This window comes from Hydractinia symbiolongicarpus, chromosome 3 (genome assembly GCF_029227915.1).
Source record: "Hydractinia symbiolongicarpus strain clone_291-10 chromosome 3, HSymV2.1, whole genome shotgun sequence".
NCBI classification, from domain to species: Eukaryota; Metazoa; Cnidaria; class Hydrozoa; order Anthoathecata; family Hydractiniidae; genus Hydractinia; species Hydractinia symbiolongicarpus.
In genome coordinates, this window is record NC_079877.1 from 8,113,690 (window position 1) to 8,139,624 (window position 25,935).

The window sequence follows — 25,935 nt, forward strand, 5'->3', positions numbered from 1 at the left end:
TGGTTCCGTCACATGTTCGTACTTTCATGTACTTAACGATATTTTTCCAACAATACCAGGTTGCATCGCTTTTAACTGTAAAACGATTGACTGAGGGATTTAATGGAACGGATTCTGGACTGCGACCTTATAAATTTTATAAGTGAGACAATTGGACTCCTAGAAATAACATTCTTCTTAATTTGACATGATTGCCGGAACTCAGCGATTACACTGGGCGCTGTGGTAGCGGTTTCTTTTAAAAATTCAAATAAATAAGTCTTTTTTTACTGTGGGACCAATCTTGGCCGTTAGCACGTGCTGAATAAATAGGAACAGTTTCCAAAATTACATTTCAATGATTTTCTAGCGGTATAATTCAGTTTGAGTTACAACGGTTGCGTCACATATTCCTAGCAACATGTATTTAGCGATTTTTTTCTGATATTACTAGGTTGCATCGCTTTTAACACTGAAACGATTCAATGTGGGACTTAATTCAGCTGATTTTGGACTGTGACTTTATAAATTTTTTATGTGAGACAATTGGACTCCTAGAAATAACATTCTTCTTAATTTGACATGATTGCCGGAACTCAGCGATTACACTGGGCGCTGTGGTAGCACTTTCTTTTAAAAATTCAGATAAATAAGTCAATTTTTAGTGTGGGCCCAATCCTACCCGTTAGATCGCGCTGAAGAAATAGAGACAGTTTCAAAAACTACATTTCATTGACTTTCTAACGGTGTCAATCCGTTTGAGTGACAACGGTTCAGTCACACGTTCGTACCAACATTTATTTAGCGATTTTTTGCTGATATTACTATGTTGCATTGTTTTTAACAGTGAAATGATTGACTGTGGGATTTAATATAACTGATTTTGACCTTTGACTTTAAGAATGTGATAAATGAGACAATTGAACTTCAAGAAATAACATTCGTCTTAATTTGACATGATTGTTTGAACTCAGCAGTTACACTTGGCGCTGTGGCAGCGCTTTGTTTAAAAATTTAGATGAAAAAGTCATTTTTGTACTGTGGGACCAATCCTAGCCGTTACCACGCGCTGAAGAAATAGAGACAGTTTCAAAAACAACATTTCATTGACTTTCTAACGCTATCAGTCCGTTTCAATTACAATGGTTCCGTCACCTATTAGTACCATCATGTACTTAACGATATTTTTCCAATAATACCAGGTTGCATCGCCTTGAACTCTAAAACGATTGACTGAGGGATTTAATTGAACTGATTCTGGACTGTGACCTTATAAATTTTATAAGTGAGACAATTGGACTCCTAGAAATAACATTCTTCTTAATTTGACATGTTTGCCGGAACTCAGCGATTACACTGGGCGCTGTGGTAGCACTTTCTTTTAAAAATTCAGATAAATAAGTCAATTTTTAGTGTGGGACCAATCCTACCCGTTAGATCGCGCTGAAGAAATAGAGACAGTTTCAAAAACTACATTTCATTGACTTTCTAACGGTGTCAATCCGTTTGAGTGACAACGGTTCAGTCACACGTTCGTACCAACATTTATTTAGCGATTTTTTGCTGATATTACTATGTTGCATTGTTTTTAACAGTGAAACGATTCACTGTGGGACTTAATACAACTGATTTTGGCCTTTGACTTTAAGAATTGATAAATGAGACAATTGGACTCCAAGAAATAACATTCTTCTTAATTTGACATGATTGCTGGAATTCAGCGATTACATTAGGCTCTGTGGTAGCGCATTATTTAAAAATTTAGATAAATAAGTCTTTTTTAACTGTGGGACCAATCCTGGCCCTTAGGACGCGCTGAATAAATAGGAACAGTTTCAAAGACTACATTTCATTGACTTTCTGGCGGTATAAATTCGTTTAAGTGACAACGGCTGCGTCACATATTCGTACCAACATGTATTTAGTGATAGTATTCGGATGTCACTAGGTTGCATCGCTTTTAACAGTGTAACGTTTGACTGTGGGACTTAATTGAACTGATTCTGGACTTTGACCTTATAAATGTGATAAATGAGCCAGTTTGGCTACAAGAAATAACATTCTTCTTAATTTTACATGATTACTGGAACTCAGCGATTTCACTGGGCGGTGTGGTAGCGTTTTATTTAAAAATTAGGATAAATAAGTTATTCGTTACAACTGGACCAATCCTAACCGTTAGCTCGCGTTGAAGAAATAGAGGCAGTTTCAAAAACTACATTTAATTGACTCTCTAACGGTATCAATCCGTTCGAGTTAACAATGGTTCAGTCACATATTCGTACTTTCATGTACTTAACGATATTTTTCCAATAATACCAGGTTGCATCCCTTTTAACTGTAAAACGATTGACTGAGGGATTTAATTGAACTGATTCTGGACTGTGACCTTATAAATTTTATAAGTGAGACAATTGGACTCCTAGAAATAACATTCTTCTTAATTTGATATGATTGCCGGAACTCAGCGATTACACTGGGCGCTGTGGTAGCGCTTTCTTTTAAAAATTTAGATAAATAAGTCAATTTTTAGTGTGGGACCAATCCTAGCCCTTATCGCGCTGAAGAAATAAAGACAGTTTCAAAAACTCCATTTCATTGACTTTCTAACGGTATCAGTTCGTTTCAATTACAACGGTTCCGTCACATATTCGTACCATCATGTACTTAACGATATTTTTCCAATAATACCAGGTTGCATCACTTTTAACAGTAAAACGATTGACTGTGGTACTTAATTGAACTGACTTTTTACTTTGACCTTATAAATGTGATAAATGAGCCAGTTGGACTCCAAGATATAACATTCTTTTTAACTCGACATGATTACCGGAACTCAGCGATTACACTGGAACCTGTGGTGGCGCTTCATTTAAAAATTTAGTTAGATAAGTTATTTTTTACTGTGGGACCAATCCTAGCCGTTATCGCGCACTGAAGAAATAGAGACAGGTTCAAAAACTCCATTTCATTGACTTTCTAACGGTATCAGTTCGTTTCAATTACAACGGTTCTGTCACATATTCGTACCATCATGTACTTAACGATATTTTTTCAATAATACCAGGTTGCATTGCTTTTAACAGTAAAACGATTGACTGTGGGACTTAATTGAACTGACTTTTGACTTTGACCGTATAAATGTGATAAATGAGCTAATTGGACTCCAAGAAATAACATTCTTTTTAACTCGACATGATTACCGGAACTCAGCGATTACACTGGAACCTGTGGTAGCGCTTCATTTAAAATTTAATTAAATAAGTTATTTTTTACTGTGGGACCAATCCTAGCCCTTATCGCGCGCTGAAGAAATAGAGACACTTTCAAAAACTACATCTCATTGACTTTCCAACGGTGTCATTCCGTTCAGGTAACAACAGTTGCGTCACATATTCGTACGAACATGTATTTAGCGATATTTTTCTGACATTACTAGGTTGAATCGCTTTTAACAGTGAAACGATTGACTGAGGGACTTAATTGAACTGATTCTGTACTGTGACTTTATAAATGTGATAAATGAGACAATTGGACTCCAAGGAAAAACCTTCATCTTAATCTGACATGATTGCTGTAACTCAGCGATTATACTGGGCGCTATGGCAGCGCTTTATTTAAACATTTAGATAAATAAATCATTTTTTACTGTGGGACCAATCGTAGCCGTTATCGCGCGCTGAAGAAATAGAGACACTTTCAAAAACTACATTTCATTGAATTTCTAACGGTGTCAGTCCGTTTAAGTTACAACGGTTGCGTCACATATTCGTACAAACATATGTTTAGCGATATTTTTCTGACATTACTAGGTTGCATCGCTTTTAACTGGGAAATGATTGAATGTGGGACTTAATTTAAGTGATTCTGGACTGTGACCTTATAATTGTGCCAAATGAGACAATTGGACTCCAAGGAAAAACATTCTTCTTAATTTGACATGATTGCTGTAACTCAGCGAATATACTGGGCGCTGTGGTACTGCTTTATTTAAAAGTTTATATAAATAAGTCATTTTTTACTGTGGGATCAATCCTGACCGTTAGCACGTGCTGAATAAATAGGAATAGTTTCCAAAACTGCATTTCATTGATTTTCTAGCGGTATAATTCCGTTTGAGTTACAACGGTTGCGTCACATATTCCTACCAACATGTATTTAGCGATTTTTTTCTGATATTACTAGGTTGCATTGCTTTTAAAAGTGAAACGATTGAATGTGGGACTTAATTGAGCTGATTTTGGACTGTGACCTTATAAATGTTATATGTGAGACAATTGGGCTCCTAGAAAAAACATTCTTCTTAATTTGACATGATTGCCGGAATTCAGCAGTTACACTGGGCGCTGTGGCAGCGCTTTAATTAAAAATTTAGATAAAAAAGTCATTTTTGTACTGTGGCACCAATCCTAGCCGTTATCGCGCACTGAAGAAATAGAGACAGTTTCAAAAACTACATTTCATTGACTTTCTAACGCTATCAGTCCGTTTCAATTACAATGATTTCGTCACATATTCGTACCTTCATGTACTTAACCATATTTTTCCAATAATACCAGGTTGCATCGCTTTTAACTGTAAAACGATTGACTGAGGGATTTAATTGAACTGATTCTGGACGGTGACCTTATAAATTTTATAAGTGAGACAATTGGACTCCTAGAAATAACATTCTTCTTAATTTGACATGATTGCCGGAACTCCGCGATTACACTGGGCGCTGTGGTAGCGCTTTCTTTTAAAAGTTCAAATAAATTAGTCTTTTTTTACTGTGGGACCAATCCTGGCCGTTAGCACGCGCTGAATATATAGGAACAGTTTCCAAAAGTACATTTCATTGATTTTCTAGCGGTATAATTCCGTTTGAGTTACAACGATTGCGTCACATATTCCTAGCAACATGTATTTAGCGATTTTTTCCTGATATTACTAGGTTGCATCGCTTTTAACAGTAAAACGTTTGACTGTGGGACTTAATTGAACTGATTTTGGACTTTGACCTTATAAATGTGATAAATGAGACAATTGAATTCCAAGAAATAACATTTTTCTTAATTTGACATGATTGCTTGAACTCAGCAGTTACACTGGGCGCTGTGGCAGCGCTTTATTTAAATATTTAGATAAAAAAGTCACTTTTGTACTGTGGCACCAATCCTAGCCGTTATCGCGCGCTGAAGAAATAGAGACATTCTGAAAAACTACATTTCATTGACTTCTTGGCGGTATCAAGCCGTTTGAGTCAAAACGGTTCAGTCACATACTCGTACTAACATGTATTTGGTGATTTTTTTCCGATATTACTAAGTTGTATTGCTTTTAACAGTGAAACAATTGACTGAGGGAGTTAATTGAACTGATTCCGGACTGTGACCTTATAAATGTGAAAAATGAGCCAATTGTTCTCCAAGGAATAACATTCTTCTTAATTTGACATGATTGCTGGAACTCAGCGATTACACAAGGCGCTGTGGAAGCGCTTCATTTAAAAATTTAGATAAATAAGTCAATCCTTACTGTGGGAGCAATCCTAGCCGTTATCGCGAGCTGAAGGAATAGAGACAGTTTTAAAAACTACATTTCAATGACTTTCTAACGGTATCAGTCCGTTTGAGTTACAACGGTTGCGTCACATATTCGTACCAACATGTATTTAGCGATATTTTTCCGCTGTTGCTAGGTTGCATCGCCTTTAACAGTGAAACGATTGACTGTGGGACTTTAATGAACTGATTTTGGACTGAGACCTTATGAATGTGAAAGTGAGACAATTCGACTTCAAGAAATAACATTCTTCTTAACTTGACATGATTGCTGAAATTCAGAGATTACACTGGCCGCTGTGGTAGCGCTTAATTTAAAAATTAAGATAAAAAATTCAGTTTTTACTGTGGGACCAATCCCAGCCGTTGGCGCGCGCTGAAGAAATAGAGACAGGTTCAAAAACTCCATTTCATTGACTTTCTAACGGTATCAGTTCGTTTCAATTACAACGGTTCTGTCACATATTCGTACCATCATGTACTTAACGATATTTTTTCAATAATACCAGGTTGCATCGCTTTTAACAGTAAAACGATTGACTGTGGGACTTAATTGAACTGACTTTTGACTTTGACCTTATGAATGTGATAAATGAGCTAATTGGACTCCAAGAAATAACATTCTTTTTAACTCGACATGATTACCGGAACTCAGCGATTACACTGGAACCTGTGGTAGCGCTTCATTTAAAATTTAATTAAATAAGATATTTTTTACTGTGGGACCAATCCTAGCCGTTATCGCGCGCTGAAGAAATAGAGACACTTTCAAAAACTACATCTCATTGACTTTCCAACGGTGTCAGTCCGTTCAGGTAACAACAGTTGCGTCACATATTCGTACGAACATGTATTTAGCGATATTTTTCTGACATTACTAGGTTGAATCGCTTTTAACAGTGAAACGATTGACTGAGGGACTTAATTGAACTGATTCTGTACTGTGACTTTATAAATGTGATAAATGAGACAATTGGACTCCAAGAAAAAACCTTCATCTTAATCTGACATGATTGCTGTAACTCAGCGATTATACTGGGCGCTATGGCAGCGCTTTATTTAAACATTTAGATAAATAAATCATTTTTTACTGTGGGACCAATCGTAGCCGTTATCGCGCGCTGAAGAAATAGAGACACTTTCAAAAACTACATTTCATTGAATTTCTAACGGTGTCAGTCCGTTTAAGTTACAACGGTTGCGTCACATATTCGTACAAACATATGTTTAGCGACATTTTTCTGACATTACTAGGTTGCATCGCTTTTAACTGGGAAATGATTGAATGTGGGACTTAATTTAAGTGATTCTGGACTGTGACCTTATAATTGTGACAAATGAGACAATTGGACTCCAAGGAAAAACATTCTTCTTAATTTGACATGATTGCTGTAACTCAGCGAATATACTGGGCGCTGTGGTACTGCTTTATTTAAAAGTTTATATAAATAAGTCATTTTTTACTGTGGGATCAATCCTGACCGTTAGCACGTGCTGAATAAATTGGAATAGTTTCCAAAACTGCATTTCATTGATTTTCTAGCGGTATAATTCCGTTTGAGTTACAACGGTTGCGTCACATATTCCTACCAACATGTATTTAGCGATTTTTTTCTGATATTACTAGGTTGCATTGCTTTTAAAAGTGAAACGATTGAATGTGGGACTTAATTGAGCTGATTTTGGACTGTGACCTTATAAATGTTATATGTGAGACAATTGGGCTCCTAGAAAAAACATTCTTCTTAATTTGACATGATTGCCGGAATTCAGCAGTTACACTGGGCGCTGTGGCAGCGCTTTAATTAAAAATTTAGATAAAAAAGTCATTTTTGTACTGTGGCACCAATCCTAGCCGTTATCGCGCGCTGAAGAAATAGAGACAGTTTCAAAAACTACATTTCATTGACTTTCTAACGCTATCAGTCCGTTTCAATTACAATGGTTCCGTCACATATTCGTACCTTCATGTACTTAACCATATTTTTCCAATAATACCAGGTTGCATCGCTTTTAACTGTAAAACGATTGACTGAGGGATTTAATTGAACTGATTCTGGACGGTGACCTTATAAATTTTATAAGTGAGACAATTGGACTCCTAGAAATAACATTCTTCTTAATTTGACATGATTGCCGGAACTCCGCGATTACACTGGGCGCTGTGGTAGCGCTTTCTTTTAAAAGTTCAAATAAATTAGTCTTTTTTTACTGTGGGACCAATCCTGGCCGTTAGCACGCGCTGAATATATAGGAACAGTTTCCAAAAGTACATTTCATTGATTTTCTAGCGGTATAATTCCGTTTGAGTTACAACGATTGCGTCACATATTCCTAGCAACATGTATTTAGCGATTTTTTCCTGATATTACTAGGTTGCATCGCTTTTAACAGTAAAACGTTTGACTGTGGGACTTAATTGAACTGATTTTGGACTTTGACCTTATAAATGTGATAAATGAGACAATTGAATTCCAAGAAATAACATTTTTCTTAATTTGACATGATTGCTTGAACTCAGCAGTTACACTGGGCGCTGTGGCAGCGCTTTATTTAAATATTTAGATAAAAAGTCACTTTTGTACTGTGGCACCAATCCTAGCCGTTATCGCGCGCTGAAGAAATAGAGACATTCTGAAAAACTACATTTCATTGACTTCTTGGCGGTATCAAGCCGTTTGAGTTAAAACGGTTCAGTCACATACTCGTACTAACATGTATTTGGTGATTTTTTTCCGATATTACTAAGTTGTATTGCTTTTAACAGTGAAACAATTGACTGAGGGAGTTAATTGAACTGATTCCGGACTGTGACCTTATAAATGTGAAAAATGAGCCAATTGTTCTCCAAGGAATAACATTCTTCTTAATTTGACATGATTGCTGGAACTCAGCGATTACACAAGGCGCTGTGGAAGCGCTTCATTTAAAAATTTAGATAAATAAGTCAATCCTTACTGTGGGAGCAATCCTAGCCGTTATCGCGAGCTGAAGGAATAGAGACAGTTTTAAAAACTACATTTCAATGACTTTCTAACGGTATCAGTCCGTTTGAGTTACAACGGTTGCGTCACATATTCGTACCAACATGTATTTAGCGATATTTTTCCGCTGTTGCTAGGTTGCATCGCCTTTAACAGTGAAACGATTGACTGTGGGACTTAAATGAACTGATTTTGGACTGAGACCTTATGAATGTGAAAGTGAGACAATTCGACTTCAAGAAATAACATTCTTCTTAACTTGACATGATTGCTGAAATTCAGAGATTACACTGGCCGCTGTGGTAGCGCTTAATTTAAAAATTAAGATAAAAAATTCAGTTTTTACTGTGGGACCAATCCCAGCCGTTGGCGCGCGCTGAAGAAATAGAGACAGTTTCAAATACTACATTTCACTGACTTTCTAACGGTGTCAGTCCGTTTGCGTTACAACAGTTGGGTCACATATTCATACCAACATGTATTTAACGATATTTTTTTGATATTACTAGGTTGCATCGCTTTTAACAGTGAAACGATTGACTCTGGGAATTAACTGAAGTAACTTTGGACTGTGACCTTATAAATGTGATAAATGAGACAATTGGACTCCAAGAAATAACATTCTTCTTAATTTGACATGATTGCTGGAACTCAGCGATTACATTAGGCTCTGTGGTAGGGCTTTATTTAAAAATTTAGATAAATAAGTTATTTTTTACAACGGTTCAGTCACACATTCGTACCATCATGTACTTAACGATATTTTTTCAATAATACCAGGTTGCATCGCTTTTAACAGTAAAACGATTGACTGTGGGACTTAATTGGACTGACTTTTGACTTTGACCTTGTAAAAGTGATAAATGCGCTAATTGGACTCCAAGAAATAACATTCTTTTTAACTCGACATGATTACCGGAACTCAGCGATTACACTGGAACATGTGGTAGCGCTTCATTTAAAATTTAATTAAATAAGTTATTTTTTACTGTGGGACCAATCCTAGCCGTTATCGCGCGCTGAAGAAATAGAAACACTTTCAAAAACTACATTTCATTGACTTTCCAACGGTGTCAGTCCGTTCAGGTAACAACAGTTGCGTCACATATTCGTACGAACATGTATTAAGCGATATTTTTCTGACATTACTAGGTTGAATCGCTTTTAACAGTGAAACGATTGACTGAGGGACTTAATTGAACTGATTGTGTACTGTGACCTTATAAATGTGATAAATGAGACAATTGGACTCCAAGGAAAAACCTTTCTACTTAATCTGACATAATTGCTGTAACTCAGCGATTTTACTGGGCGCTATGGCAGCGCTTTATTTAAACATTTAGATAAATAAATCATTTTTTACTGTGGGACCAATCGTAGCCGTTATCGCGCGCTGAAGAAATAGATACACTTTCAAAAACTACATTTCATTGAATTTCTAACGGTGTCAGTCCGTTTAAGTTACAACGGTTGCGTCACATATTCGTACAAACATATGTTTAGCGATATTTTTCTGACATTACTAGGTTGCATCGCTTTTAACTGGGAAATGATTGAATGTGGGACTTAATTTAAGTGATTCTGGACTGTGACCTTATAATTGTGACAAATGAGACAATTGGACTCCAAGGAAAAACATTCTTCTTAATTTGACATGATTGCTGTAACTCAGCGAATATACTGGGCGCTGTGGTACTGCTTTATTTAAAAGTTTATATAAATAAGTCATTTTTTACTGTGGGATCAATCCTGACCGTTAGCACGTGCTGAATAAATAGGAATAGTTTCCAAAACTGCATTTCATTGATTCTCTAGCGGTATAATTCCGTTTGAGTTACAACGGTTGCGTCACATATTCCTACCAACATGTATTTAGCGATTTTTTTCTGATATTACTAGGTTGCATTGCTTTTAAAAGTGAAACGATTGAATGTGGGACTTAATTGAGCTGATTTTGGACTGTGACCTTATAAATGTTATATGTGAGACAATTGGGCTCCTAGAAAAAACATTCTTCTTAATTTGACATGATTGCCGGAATTCAGCAGTTACACTGGGCGCTGTGGCAGCGCTTTAATTAAAAATTTAGATAAAAAAGTCATTTTTGTACTGTGGCACCAATCCTAGCCGTTATCGCGCGCTGAAGAAATAGAGACAGTTTCAAAAACTACATTTCATTGACTTTCTAACGCTATCAGTCCGTTTCAATTACAATGGTTCCGTCACATATTCGTACCTTCATGTACTTAACCATATTTTTCCAATAATACCAGGTTGCATCGCTTTTAACTGTAAAACGATTGACTGAGGGATTTAATTGAACTGATTCTGGACGGTGACCTTATAAATTTTATAAGTGAGACAATTGGACTCCTAGAAATAACATTCTTCTTAATTTGACATGATTGCCGGAACTCAGCGATTACACTGGGCGCTGTGGTAGCGCTTTCTTTTAAAAGTTCAAATAAATTAGTCTTTTTTTACTGTGGGACCAATCCTGGCCGTTAGCACGCGCTGAATAAATAGCAACAGTTTCCAAAACTACATTTCATTGATTTTCTAGCGGTATAATTCCGTTTGAGTTACAACGGTTGCGTCACATATTCCTAGCAACATGTATTTAGCGATTTTTTCCTGATATTACTAGGTTGCATCGCTTTTAACAGTAAAACGTTTGACTGTGGGACTTAATTGAACTGATTTTGGACTTTGACCTTATAAATGTGATAAATGAGACAATTGAATTCCAAGAAATAACATTTTTCTTAATTTGACATGATTGCTTGAACTCAGCAGTTCCACTGGGCGCTGTGGCAGCGCTTTATTTAAATATTTAGATAAAAAAGTCATTTTTTGTACTGTGGCACCAATCCTAGCCGTTATCGCGCGCTGAAGAAATAGAGACATTCTGAAAAACTACATTTCATTGACTTCTTGGCGGTATCAAGCCGTTTGAGTTAAAACGGTTCAGTCACATACTCGTACTAACATGTAATTGGTGATTTTCTTCCGATATTACTAAGTTGTATTGCTTTTAACAGTGAAACAATTGACTGAGGGAGTTAATTGAACTGATTCCGGACTGTGACCTTTTAAATGTGAAAAATGAGCCAATTGTTCTCCAAGGAATAACATTCTTCTTAATCTGACATAATTGCTGTAACTCAGCGATTATATTGGGCGCTATGGCAGCGCTTTATTTAAACATTTAGATATTTAAATCATTTTTTACTGTGGGACCAATCGTAGCCGTTATCGCGCGCTGAAGAAATAGAGGCACTTTCAAAAACTACATTTCATTGAATTTCTAACGGTGTCAGTCCGTTTAAGTTACAACGGTTGCGTCACATATTCGTACAAACATATGATTAGCGATATTTTTCTGACATTACTAGGTTGCATCGCTTGTAACTGGGAAATGACTGAATGTGGGACTTAATTTAAGTGATTCTGGACTGTGACCTTATAATTGTGACAAATGATACAATTGGACTCCAAGGAAAAACAATCTTCTTAATTTGACATGATTGCTGTAACTCAGCGAATATACTGGGCGCTGTGGTACTGCTTTATTTAAAAGTTTATATAAATAAGTCATTTTTTACTGTGGGATCAATCCTGACCGTTAGCACGTGCTGAATAAATAGGAATAGTTTCCAAAACTACATTTCATTGATTTTCTAGCGGTATAATTCCGTTTGAGTTACAACGGTTGCGTCACATATTCCTACCAACATGTATTTAGCGATTTTTTTCTGATATTACTAGGTTGCATTGCTTTTAAAAGTGAAACGATTGAATGTGGGACTTAATTGAGCTGATTTTGGACTGTGACCTTATAAATGTTATATGTGAGACAATTGGGCTCCTAGAAATAACATTCTTCTTAATTTGACATGATTGCCGGAATTCAGCAGTTACACTGGGCGCTGTGGCAGCGCTTTAATTAAAAATTTAGATAAAAAAGTCATTTTTGTACTGTGGCACCAATCCTAGCCGTTACCGCGCGCTGAAGAAATAGAGACAGTTTCAAAAACTACATTTCATTGACTTTCTAACGCTATCAGTTCGTTTCAATTACAATGGTTCCGTCACATATTCGTACCTTCATGTACTTAACGATATTTTTCCAATAATACCAGGTTACATCGCTTTTAACTGTAAAACGATTGACTGAGGGATTTAATTGAACTGATTCTGGACTGTGACCTTATAAATTTTATAAGTGAGACAATTGGACTCCTAGAAATAACATTCTTCTTAATTTGACATGATTGCCGGAACTCAGCGATTACACTGGCCGCTGTGGTAGCGCTTTCTTTTAAAAGTTCAAATAAATCAGTCTTTTTTTACTGTGGGACCAATCCTGGCCGTTAGCACGCGCTGAATAAATAGGAACAGTTTCCAAAACTACATTTTATTGATTTTCTAGCGGTATAATTTCGTTTGAGTTACAACGGTTGCGTCACATATTCCTAGCAACATGTATTTAGCGATTTTTTCCTGATATTACTAGGTTGCATCGCTTTTAACAGTGAAACGTTTGACTGTGGGACTTAATTGAACTGATTTTGGACTTTGACCTTATAAATGTGATAAATGAGACAATTGAATTCCAAGAAATAACATTTTTCTTAATTTGACATGACTGCTTGAACTCAGCAGTTACACTGGGCGCTGTGGCAGCGCTTTATTTAAATATTCAGATAAAAAAGTCACTTTTGTATTGTGGCACCAATCCTAGCCGTTATCGCACGCTGAAGAAATAGAGACATTCTCAAAAACTACATATCATTGACTTTTTGGCAGTATCAAGCCGTTTGAGTTACAACGGTTGCGTCACATATTCGTACCATCATGTACTTAACGATATTTTTCCAATAATACCAGGTTGCATCGCTTTTAACTGTAAAACGATTGACTGAGGGATTTAATTGAACTGATTCTGGACTGTGACCTCATAAATTTTATAACTGAGACAATTGGACTCCTACAAATAACATTCTTTTTAATTTGACATGATTACCGGAACTCAGCGATTACACTGGGCGCTGGAGTAGCGCTTTCTTTTAAAAATTAAGATAAATAAGTCAATTTTTCGTGTGGGACCAATCCCAGCCGTTAGATCGCGCTGAAGAAATAAAGGCAGTTTCAAAAACTACATTTCATTGACTTTCTAACGGTATCAATCCGTTCGAGTGACAACGGTTCAGTCACATACTCGTACTAACATGTATTTAGTGATTTTCTTCCGATATTACTAAGTTGTATTGCTTTTAACAGTGAAACAATTGACTGAGGGAGTTAATTGAACTGATTCCGGACTGTGACCTTATAAATGTGAAAAATGAGCCAATTGTTCTCCAAGGAATAACATTCTTCTTAATTTGACATGATTGCTGGAACTCAGCGATTACACAAGGCGCTTTGGAAGCGCTTCATTTAAAAATTTAGATAAATAAGTCAATCCTTACTGTGGGACCAATCCTAGCCGTTATCGCGAGCTGAAGAAATAGAGACAGTTTTAAAAACAACATTTCAATGGCTTTCTAACGGTATCAGTCCGTTTGAGTTACAACGGTTGCGTCACATATTCGTACCAACATGTATTTAGCGATATTTTTCCGCTGTTGCTAGGTTGCATCGCCTTTAACAGTGAAACGATTGACTGTGGGACTTAAATGAACTGATTTTGGACTGAGACCTTATGAATGTGAAAGTGAGACAATTCGACTTCAAGAAATAACATTCTTCTTAACTTGACATGATTGCTGAAATTCAGAGATTACACTGGCCGCTGTGGTAGCGCTTAATTTAAAAATTAAGATAAAAAATTCAGTTTTTACTGTGGGACCAATCCCAGCCGTTGGCGCGCGCTGAAGAAATAGAGACAGTTTCAAATACTAAATTTCACTGACTTTCTAACGGTGTCAGTCCGTTTGCGTTACAACAGTTGGGTCACATATTCATACCAACATGTATTTAACGATATTTTTTTGATATTACTAGGTTGCATCGCTTTTAACAGTGAAACGATTGACTCTGGAAATTAACTGAAGTAACTTTGGACTGTGACCTTATAAATGTGATAAATGAGACAATTGGACTCCAAGAAATAACATTCTTCTTAATTTGACATGATTGTTGGAACTCAGCGATTACATTAGGCTCTGTGGTAGGGCTTTATTTAAAAATTTAGATAAATAAGTCTTTTTCTACTGTGGGACCAAACCTGGCCGTTAGCATTCGCTGAATAAATAGGAACAGTTTCAAAGACTATATTTCATTGACTTTCTGACGGTATAAATCCGTTTCAATTACAATGGTTCCGTCACATATTCGTACCATCATGTACTTAACGATATTTTTCCAATAATACCAGGTTTCATCGCCTTTAACTGTAAAGGATTGACTGAGGGATTTAATTGAACTGATTCTGGACTGTGACCTTATAAATTTTATAAGTGAGACAATTGGACTCCCAGAAATAACATTCTTCTTAATTTGACATCATTGCCGGAACTCAGCGATTACACTGGGCGCTGTGGTAGCGCTTTCTTTTAAAAATTCAGATAAATAAGTTAATTTTTAGTGTGGGACCAATCCTGGCCCTTAGCACGCGCTGAATAAATAGGAACAGTTTCAAAGACTACATTTCATTGACTTTCTGGCGGTATAAACCCGTTTGAGTGACAACGGCTGCGTCACATATTCGTACCAAAATGTATTTAGTGATAGTATTCGGATGTCACTAGGTTGCATCGCTTTTAACAGTGAAACGTTTGAATGTGGGACTTAATTGAACTGATTTTGGACTTGACCTTATAAATGTGATAAATGAGCTAGTTTGGCTACAAGAAATAACATTCTTCTTAATTTCACATGATTGCTGGAACTCAGCGATTTCACTGGGCGGTGTGGTAGCGTTTTATTTCAAAATTAAGATAAATAAGTTATTTTTTACAACGGTTCAGTCACACATTCGTACCAACATGCACTTAACGATATTTTTCCAATAATACCAGGTTGCATCGCTTTTAACAGTAAAACCATTGACTGTGGGACTTAATTGAACTGATTTTGGACTTTGACCTTATAAATGTGATAAATGAGCCAGTTTGGCTACAAGAAATAACATTCTTTTTAACTCGACATGATTACCGAAACTTAGCGATTACACTGGAACCTGTGGTAGCGCTTCATTTAAAATTTAATTAAATAAGTTATTTTTTACTGTGGGACCAATCCTAGCCGTTATCGCACGCTGAAGAAATAGAGACACTTTCAAAAACTACATTTCATTGACTTTCCAACGGTGTCAGTCCGTTCATGTAACAACAGTTGCGTCACATATTCGTACGAACATGTATTAAGCGATATTTTTCTGACATTACTAGGTTGAATCGCTTTTAACAGTGAAACGATTGACTGAGGGACTTAATTGAACTGATTCTGTACTGTGACCTTATAAATGTGATAAATGAGACAATTGGACTCCAAGGAAAAACCTTCATCTTAATCTGACATGATTGCTGTAACTCAGCGATTATACTGGGCGCTATGGCAGCGCTTTATTTAAACATTTAGATAAATAAATCATTTTTTACTGTGGGACCAATCGTAGCCGTTATCGCGCGCTGAAGAAATAGAGGCACTTTCAAAAACTACATTTCATTGAATTTCTAACGGTGTCAGTCCGTTTAAGTTACAACGGTTGCGTCACATATTCGTACAAACATATATTTAGCGATATTTTCTGACATTACTAGGTTGCATCGCTTTTAACTGGGAAATGATTGACTGTGACCTTATAATTGTGACAAATGAGACAATTGGACTCCAAGGAAAAACATTCTTCTTAATTTGACATGATTGCTGTAACTCAGCGAATATACTGGGCGCTGTGGTACTGCTTTATTTAAAAGTTTATATAAATAAGTCATTTTTTACTGTGGGATCAATCCTGACCGTTAGCACGTGCTGAATAAATAGGAATAGTTTCCAAAACTACATTTCATTGATTTTCTAGCGGTATAATTCCGTTTGAGTTACAACGGTTGCGCCACATAATCCTACCAACATGTATTTAGCGATTTTTTTCTGATATTACTAGGTTGCATTGCTTTTAAAAGTGAAACGATTGAATGTGGGACTTAATTGAGCTGATTTTGGACTGTGACCTTATAAATGTTATATGTGAGACAATTAGGCTTCTAGAAATAACATTCTTCTTAATTTGACATGATTGCCGGAACTCAGCAGTTACACTGGGCGCTGTGGCAGCGCTTTAATTAAAAATTTAGATAAAAAAGTCATTTTTGTACTGTGGCACCAATCCTAGCCGTTACCGCGCGCTGAAGAAATAGAGACAGTTTCAAAAACTACATTTCATTGACTTCTTGGCAGTATCAATTCAAATACTATATTTTACGGACTTTCTAACGGTATCAGTCCCTTTGAGTTACAACGGTTCCGTCACATACTCGTACCAACATGTATTTAGCGATTTTTTTCTGATATTACTAGGTTGCATTGCTTTTAACAGTGAAACCATCGACTTTGGGACTTAATTGTACTGATTCTGTCAATTGGACTCCATGGAATAACGTTCTTCTTAATTCGACATGATTGCTGGAATTCAGCGAGTACAGTAGGCTCTGTGGTTGCGCTTTATTTTAAAATTTAGATAAATAAGTCTTTTTTTACTGTGGGTTCAATCCTGGCCGTTAGCACACCCTGAAGAAATAGAGACATTCTCAAAAACTAAATTTCATTGACTTCTTGGCGGTATCAATCCGTTTGAGTTACAACGGTTGCGTCACATATTTGTACCACATGTGTTTAGTGATATTTTTCCTAATACTAAGTTATATCGCTTTTAACAGTGAAACGATTGACTCTGTGACTTAATTAAAGTAACTTTGGACTGTGACCTTATAAATGTGATAAGTGAGCCAACTGGAACCCAAAAAATATCATTCTTCTTATCTTGACATGATTGCCGGAACTCATCCATTACACCGGGTGCTGTGGTAGCGTTTCATTTAAAAATTTAGACAAATAAGTCATTTTGTACTGTGGCTGTGGGATTTAATTGAACTGATTTTGAACTGTGACCTTATGAATGTGATAAATGAGACAATTGGACTCCAAGGAGTAAAATTCTTAATTTGACATGATTGCCGTAACTCAGCGATTATACTGGGCGCTGTGGTAGCGCTTTTTTTAAAAAATATAAATAAATAAGACATTTTTTAATGTGGGACCAATCCTAGCCGTTATCGCGCGCTTAATAAATAGGAACAGTTTCAAAAACTACATTTCATTGACTTTCCAACAGTATCAATCCGTGTGAGTTACAGTGGTTGCGTCACATATTTGTACGAACATGTTTTTAGTGACATTTTTCCGATATTACTAAGTTGTATCGCTTTTAACAGTGAAACGATTGACTGTGGAACTTAACTGAACTAAATTTGGACTGTGACCTTATAAATGTGATAAGTGAACCAACTGGACTTCAAGAAATAACTTTCTTCTTAATTTGACATGATTGCCGGAACTCAGTGATTACACTGGGCGCTGTGGTAGCGCTTCATTCAAATATTTAAATAAATAAGTCATTTTTTACTGTGGGACAAATCCTAGCCGTTAGCGCGCGTTGAAGAAGAAGAGACAGTTTCAAATACTATATTTCATTGACTTCTTGGCGGTATCAATCCGTTTGAGTTACAACAGTTGCGTCACATATTCGTACCATCATGTAATTAACGATATTTTTCAAATATTACCAGGCTGCATCGCTTTTAACGGTAAAACGATTGACTGTAGGATTAATTGAACTGATACTGGACTGTGACCTTATAAATGTGATAAATGAGCCAGTTGGTCTCCAAGGAATAACATTTTTCTTAATTTGACATGATTGTTTGAATTCAGCGATTACATTAGGCTCTGTGGCAGCGCTTTATTTAAAAATTTAGATAAAAAAGTAGTTTTTGTACTGTGTGACCACTCCTAGCCGTTATCGCGCGCTTAATAAATAGGAACAGTTTCAAAAACTACATTTCATTGACTTTCCAACAGTATCAATCCGTGTGAGTTTCAGTGGTTGCGTCACATATTTGTACGAACATGTTGTTAGTGACATTTTTCCGATATTACTAAGTTGTATCGCTTTTAACAGTGAAACGATTGACTGTGGAACTTAACTGAACTAAATTTGGACTGTGACCTTATAAATGTGATAAGTGAACCAACTGGACTTCAAGAAATAACTTTCTTCTTAATTTGACATGATTGCCGGAACTCAGTGATTACACTGGGCGCTGTGGTAGCGCTTCATTCAAATATTTAAATAAATAAGTCATTTTTTACTGTGGGACAAATCCTAGCCGTTAGCGCGCGTTGAAGAAGAAGAGACAGTTTCAAATACTATATTACATTGACTTCTTGGCGGTATCAATCCGTTTGAGTTACAACAGTTGCGTCACATATTCGTACCATCATGTACTTAACGACATTTTTCAAATATTACCAGGCTGCATCGCTTTTAACGGTAAAACGATTGACTGTAGGATTAATTGAACTGATGCTGGACTGTGACCTTATAAATGTGATAAGTGAGCCAACTGAACCCCAAGAAATATCATTCTTCTTAATTTGACATTATTGCCGGAACTCATCCATTACACCGGATGCTGTGGTAGCGTTTCATTTAAAAATTTAGATAAATAAGTCATTTTGTACTGTGACTGTGGGATTTAATTGAACTGATTCTGGACTGTGACCTTATGAATGTGATAAATGAGCCAGTTGGTCTCCAAGGAATAACATTTTTCTTAATTTGACATGATTGCTCGAATTCAGCGATTACATTAGGCTCTGTGGCAGCGCTTTATTTAAAAATTTAGATAAAAAAGTAGTTTTTGTACTGTGTGACCACTCCTAGCCGTTATCGCCCGCTGAAGAAATAGAGACAGTTTCAGAAACTCCACTTCATTGACTTTCTAACGGTATCAGTTCGTTTCAGTTACAACGGTTCCGTCACATATTCGTACCATCATGTACTTAACGATATTTTTCAAATATTACCAGGCTGCATCGCTTTTAACGGTAAAACGATTGACTGTAGGATTAATTGAACTGATACTGGACTGTGACCTTATAATTATGATAAATGAGCCAATTAGACTCCAAGGAATAACATTCTTCTTAATTTCACATGATTATTGCAATTCAGCGATTACATTAGGCTCTGTGGTAGCGCTTCATTTAAAAATTTTGAAAATTAAGTCATTTTTTATTATGGGACCAATCCTAGCCGTCATCGCGCGCTGAAGAAATAGAGCCTTTGTCAAAATCTACATTTCATTGACTTTATAACAGTGTCAGTCCGTTTAAGTTACAACGGTTGCGTCACATATTCGTACCAACATGTATTTAGCGATATTATTCGGTAATTACTAGGTTGGATCGCTTTTAACAGTGACACGATTGACTGTGGGACGTAGTTGAACTGATTCTGGACTGTGACCTTATAAATGTGATAAATGAGCCAATTGGACTCCAAGGAATAATATTCTTCTTAATTTGACATGATTGCTGGAATTCAACGATTACATTAGGCTCTGTGGTAGCGCCCTATTTAAAAAGTTAGATAAATAAGGCTTTTTTTACAGTGGGACCAATCCTGGCGGTTAGCACGCGCTGAACAAACAGGAACAGTTTCAAAGACTACATTTCATTGACTTTCTAACAGTGTCAATCCGTTTCAGTTACAACGGTTGCGTCAGATATTCGTACCAACATGTATTTAGCGATAGTATTCGGATATTACTAGGTTGCATCGCTTTTAACAGTGAAACGTTTGCCTGTAGGACTTAATTGAACTGATTTTGGACTTTGACCTTATAAATGTGATAAATGAGCCAGTTTGACTACAAGACATAACATTGTTCTTAATTTGACATGATTGCTTGAATTCAGCGATTACATTAGGCTCTGTGGTAGCCCTTTATTTAAAAATTTAAGTAAATAAGTCTTTCTTTACTTTGGGACCAATCCTGGCAGTTAGCACACGCTGAAGAAATAGAGACATTCTCAAAAACTACATTTTATTCACTTCTTGGCGGTATCAATCCATTTGAGTTACAACGGTTGCGTCACATATTCGTACCGACATGTATTTAGCGATAGTACTCGGATATTACTTGGTTGCATCGCTTTTAACAGTGAAACGTTTGCCTGTGGGATTTAATTGAACTGATTTATGACTTTGACCTTATAAATGTGATAAATGAGCCAGCTGGTCTCCAAGGAAAAATATTCTTCTTAATTTGACATGATTGCTTGAATTCAGCGATTACATTAGGCTCTGTGGTAGCGCTTTATTTTAAAATTTAGATAAATAAGTCTTTTTTTACTGTGGGTTCAATCCTGGCCGTTAGCACACGCTGAAGAAATAGAGACATTCTCAAAAACTACATTTCATTGACTTCTTGGCGGTATCAATCCGTTTGAGTTACAACAGTTGCGTCACATACTCGTACCGACATGTACTTAGTAATTTTTTCTCCGATATTACCAAGTTGTGTCGCTTCTAGCTGTGCAGCGATTGACTGTGGGACTTAATTGAACTGATTCTGGACTGTGACCTTATAAATCTGATAAATGAGCCAATTGGACTCCATGGAATAACGTTCTTCTTATTTCGACATGATTGCTGGAATTCAGCGAGTACAGTAGGCTCTGTGGTAGCGCTTTACTTAAAATTTTAGATAAATAAGTCTTCTTTTACTGTGGGATCAATCCTGGCCGTTAGCACACGCTGAAGAAACAGAGACATTCTCAAATACTACATTTCATTGACTTCTTGGCGGTGTCAATCTGTTTGAGTTACAACGGTTGCGTCACATATTCGTACCACATGTGTTTAGTGATATTTTTCCGATATTACTAAGTTATATCGCTTTTAACAGTGAAACAATTGACTCTGGGACTTAATTCAAGTAACTTTGAACTGTGACCTTATAAATGTGATAAGTGAGCCAACTGAACCCCAAGAAATATCATTCTTCTTAATTTGACATTATTGCCGGAACTCATCCATTACACCGGATGCTGTGGTAGCGTTTCATTTAAAAATTTAGATAAATAAGTCATTTTGTACTGTGACTGTGGGATTTAATTGAACTGATTCTGGACTGTGACCTTATGAATGTGATAAATGAGCCAGTTGGTCTCCAAGGAATAACATTTTTCTTAATTTGACATGATTGCTCGAATTCAGCGATTACATTAGGCTCTGTGGCAGCGCTTTATTTAAAAATTTAGATAAAAAAGTAGTTTTTGTACTGTGTGACCAATCCTAGCCGTCATCGCGCGCTGAAGAAATAGAGCCTTTGTCAAAATCTACATTTCATTGACTTTGTAACAGTGTCAGTCCGTTTAAGTTACAACGGTTGCGTCACATATTCGTACCAACATGTATTTAGCGATATTATTCGGTAATTACTAGGTTGGATCACTTTTAACAGTGACACGATTGACTGTGGGACGTAGTTGAACTGATTCTGGACTGTGACCTTATAAATGTGATAAATGAGCCAATTGGACTCCAAGGAATAATATTCTTCTTAATTTGACATGATTGCTGGAATTCAGCGATTACATTAGGCTCTGTGGTAGCGCTTTATTTAAAAAGTTAGATAAATAAGGCTTTTTTTACAGTGGGACCAATCCTGGCGGTTAGCACGCGCTGAACAAACAGGAGCAGTTTCAAAGACTACATTTCATTGACTTTCTAACAGTGTCAATCCGTTTCAGTTAAAACGGTTGCGTCAGATATTCGTACCAACATGTATTTAGCGATAGTATTCGGATATTACTAGGTTGCATCGCTTTTAACAGTGAAACGTTTGCCTGTAGGACTTAATTGAACTGATTTTGGACTTTGACCTTATAAATGTGATAAATGAGCCAGTTTGACTACAAGACATAACATTCTTCTTAATTTGACATGATTGCTTGAATTCAGCGATTACATTAGGCTCTGTGGTAGCCCTTTATTTAAAAATTTAAGTAAATAAGTCTTTCTTTACTGTGGGACCAATCCTGGCCGTTAGCACACGCTGAAGAAATAGAGACATTCTCAAAAACTACATTTTATTCACTTCTTGGCGGTATCAATCCATTTGAGTTACAACGGTTGCGTCACATATTCGTACCGACATGTATTTAGCGATAGTACTCGGATATTACTTGGTTGCATCGCTTTTAACAGTGAAACGTTTGCCTGTGGGATTTAATTGAACTGATTTTGGACTTTGACCTTATAAATGTGATAAATGAGCCAGCTGGTCTCCAAGGAAAAATATTCTTCTTAATTTGACATGATTGCTTGAATTCAGCGATTACATTAGGCTCTGTGGTAGCGCTTTATTTTAAAATTTAGATAAATAAGTCTTTTTTTACTGTGGGTTCAATCCTGGCCGTTAGCACACGCTGAAGAAATAGAGACGATCTCAAAAAGTACATTTCATTGACTTCTTGGCGGTATTAATCCGTTTGAGTTACAACAGTTGCGTCACATATTTGTACCACATGTGTTTAGTGACATTTTTCCGATATTACTAAGTTATATCGCTTTTAACAGTGAAACGATTGACTCTGGGACTTAATTGAAGTAACTTTGGACTGTGACCTTATAAATGTGATAAGTGAGCCAACTGGACCCCAAGAAATATCATTCTTCTTATCTTGACATGATTGCCAGAACTCATCCATTACACCGGGTGCTGTGGTAGCGTTTCATTTAAAAATTTAGACAAATAAGTCATTTTGTACTGTGGCTGTGGGATTTAATTGAACTGATTCTGGACTGTGACCTTATGAATGTGATAAATGAGACAATTGGACTCCAAGGAATAAAATTCTTAATTTGACATGATTGCTGTAACTCAGTGATTATACTGGGTGCTGTGGTAGCGCTTTTTTTAAAAAATATAAATAAATAAGCCATTTTTTATTGTGGGACCAATCCTAGCCGTTATCGCGCGCTTAATAAATAGGAACAGTGTCAAAAACTACATTTTATTGACTTTCCAACAGTATCAATCCGCGTGAGTTACAGCGGTTGCGTCACATATTTGTACGAACATGTTGTTAGTGACTTTTTTCCGATATTACTAAGTTGTATCGCTTTTAACAGTGAAACGATTGACTGTGGAACTTAACTGAACTAAATTTGGACTGTGACCTTATAAATGTGATAAGTGAACCAACTGGACTTCAAGAAATAACATTCTTCTTAATTTGACATGATTGCCGGAACTCAGTGATTACACTGGGCGCTGTGGTAGCGCTTTATTTAAAAATTAGGATAAATGAGTTATTTTTACTGTGGGATCAAACCTAGGCGTTAGCTTGCGCTGAAGAAATAGAGACAATTTCAAAAACTACATTTCATTGACTTTCTAACGGTATCAGTTCGTTTCAGTTACAACGGTTGCGTCACATATTCGTACCATCATGTACTTAACGATATTTTTCAAATATTACTAGGTTGCATCGCTTTTAACGGTAAAAAGATTGACTGTAGGACTTAATTGAACTGATTTTTGACTTTGACCTTATAAATGTGATAAATGAGCCTATTGGACTCGAAGAAATAACATTCTTCTTAACTCGACATGATTGCCGGAACTCAGCTATTACCCTGGACCATGGGGTAGCGCTTTATTTAAAAATTTAGATAAATAAGTCATTTTTTACTGTGGGACCAATCCTAGCCGTTATCGCGCGCTGAGGAAAAAGAGACATTTTCAAGAACTGCATTTCATTGACTTTCTAACGGTATCAATCCGTTTAAGTTACAACAGTTGCGTCACATACTCGTACCGACATGTACTTAGTAATTTTTTCTCCGATATTACTAAGTTGTCTCGCTTCTAACTGTGCAGCAATTGACTGTGGGACTTAATTGAACTGATTCTGGACTGTGACCTTATAAATCTGATAAATGAGCCAATTGCACACCATGGAATAACGTTCTTCTTAATTCGACATGATTGCTGGAATTCAGCGATTACATTAGGCTCTCTGGTAGCCCTTTATTTAAAAATTTAAGTAAATAAATCTTTTTTTACTGTGGGACCAATCCTGGCCGTTAGCACACGCTGAAGAAATAGAGACATTCTCAAAAACTACATTTTATTGACTTCTTGGCGGTATCAATCCATTTGAGTTACAACGGTTGCGTCACATATTCGTACCGACATGTATTTAGCGATAGTACTCGGATATTACTTGGTTGCATCGCTTTTAACAGTGAAACGTTTGACTGTGGGATTTAATTGAACTGATTTTGGACTTTGACCTTATAAATGTGATGAATGAGCCAGCTGGTCTCCAAGGAAAAACATTCTTCTTAATTTGACATGATTGCTTGAATTCAGCGATTACATTAGGCTCTGTGGTAGCGCTTTATTTTAAAATTTAGATAAATAAGTCTTTTTTTACTGTGGGTTCAATCCTGGCCGTTAGCACACGCTGAAGAAATAGAGACGATCTCAAAAACTACATTTCATTGACTTCTTGGCGGTATTAATCCGTTTGAGTTACAACAGTTGCGTCACATATTTGTACCACATGTGTTTAGTGACATTTTTCCGATATTACTAAGTTATATCGCTTTTAACAGTGAAACGATTGACTCTGGGACTTAATTGAAGTAACTTTGGACTGTGACCTTATAAATGTGATAAGTGAGCCAACTGGACCCCAAGAAATATCATTCTTCTTATCTTGACATGATTGCCGGAACTCATCCATTACACCGGGTGCTGTGGTAGCGTTTCATTTAAAAATTTAGACAAATAAGTCATTTTGTACTGTGGCTGTGGGATTTAATTGAACTGATTCTGGACTGTGACCTTATGAATGTGATAAATGAGACAATTGGACTCCAAGGAATAAAATTCTTAATTCGACATGATTGCTGTAACTCAGTGATTATACTGGGCGCTGTGGTAGCGCTTTTTTTAAAAAATATAAATAAATAAGCCATTTTTTATTGTGGGACCAATCCTAGCCGTTATCGCGCGCTTAATAAATAGGAACAGTTTCAAAAACTACATTTTATTGACTTTCCAACAGTATCAATCCGTGTGAGTTGCAGCGGTTGCGTCACATATTTGTACGAACATGTTGTTAGTAACTTTTTTCCGATATTACTAAGTTGTATCGCTTTTAACAGTGAAACGATTGACTGTGGAACTTAACTGAACTAAATTTGGACTGTGACCTTATAAATGTGATAAGTGAACCAACTGGACTTCAAGAAATAACATTCTTCTTAATTTTACATGATTGCCGGAACTCAGTGATTACACTGGGCGCTGTGGTAGCGCTTCATTCAAATATTTAAC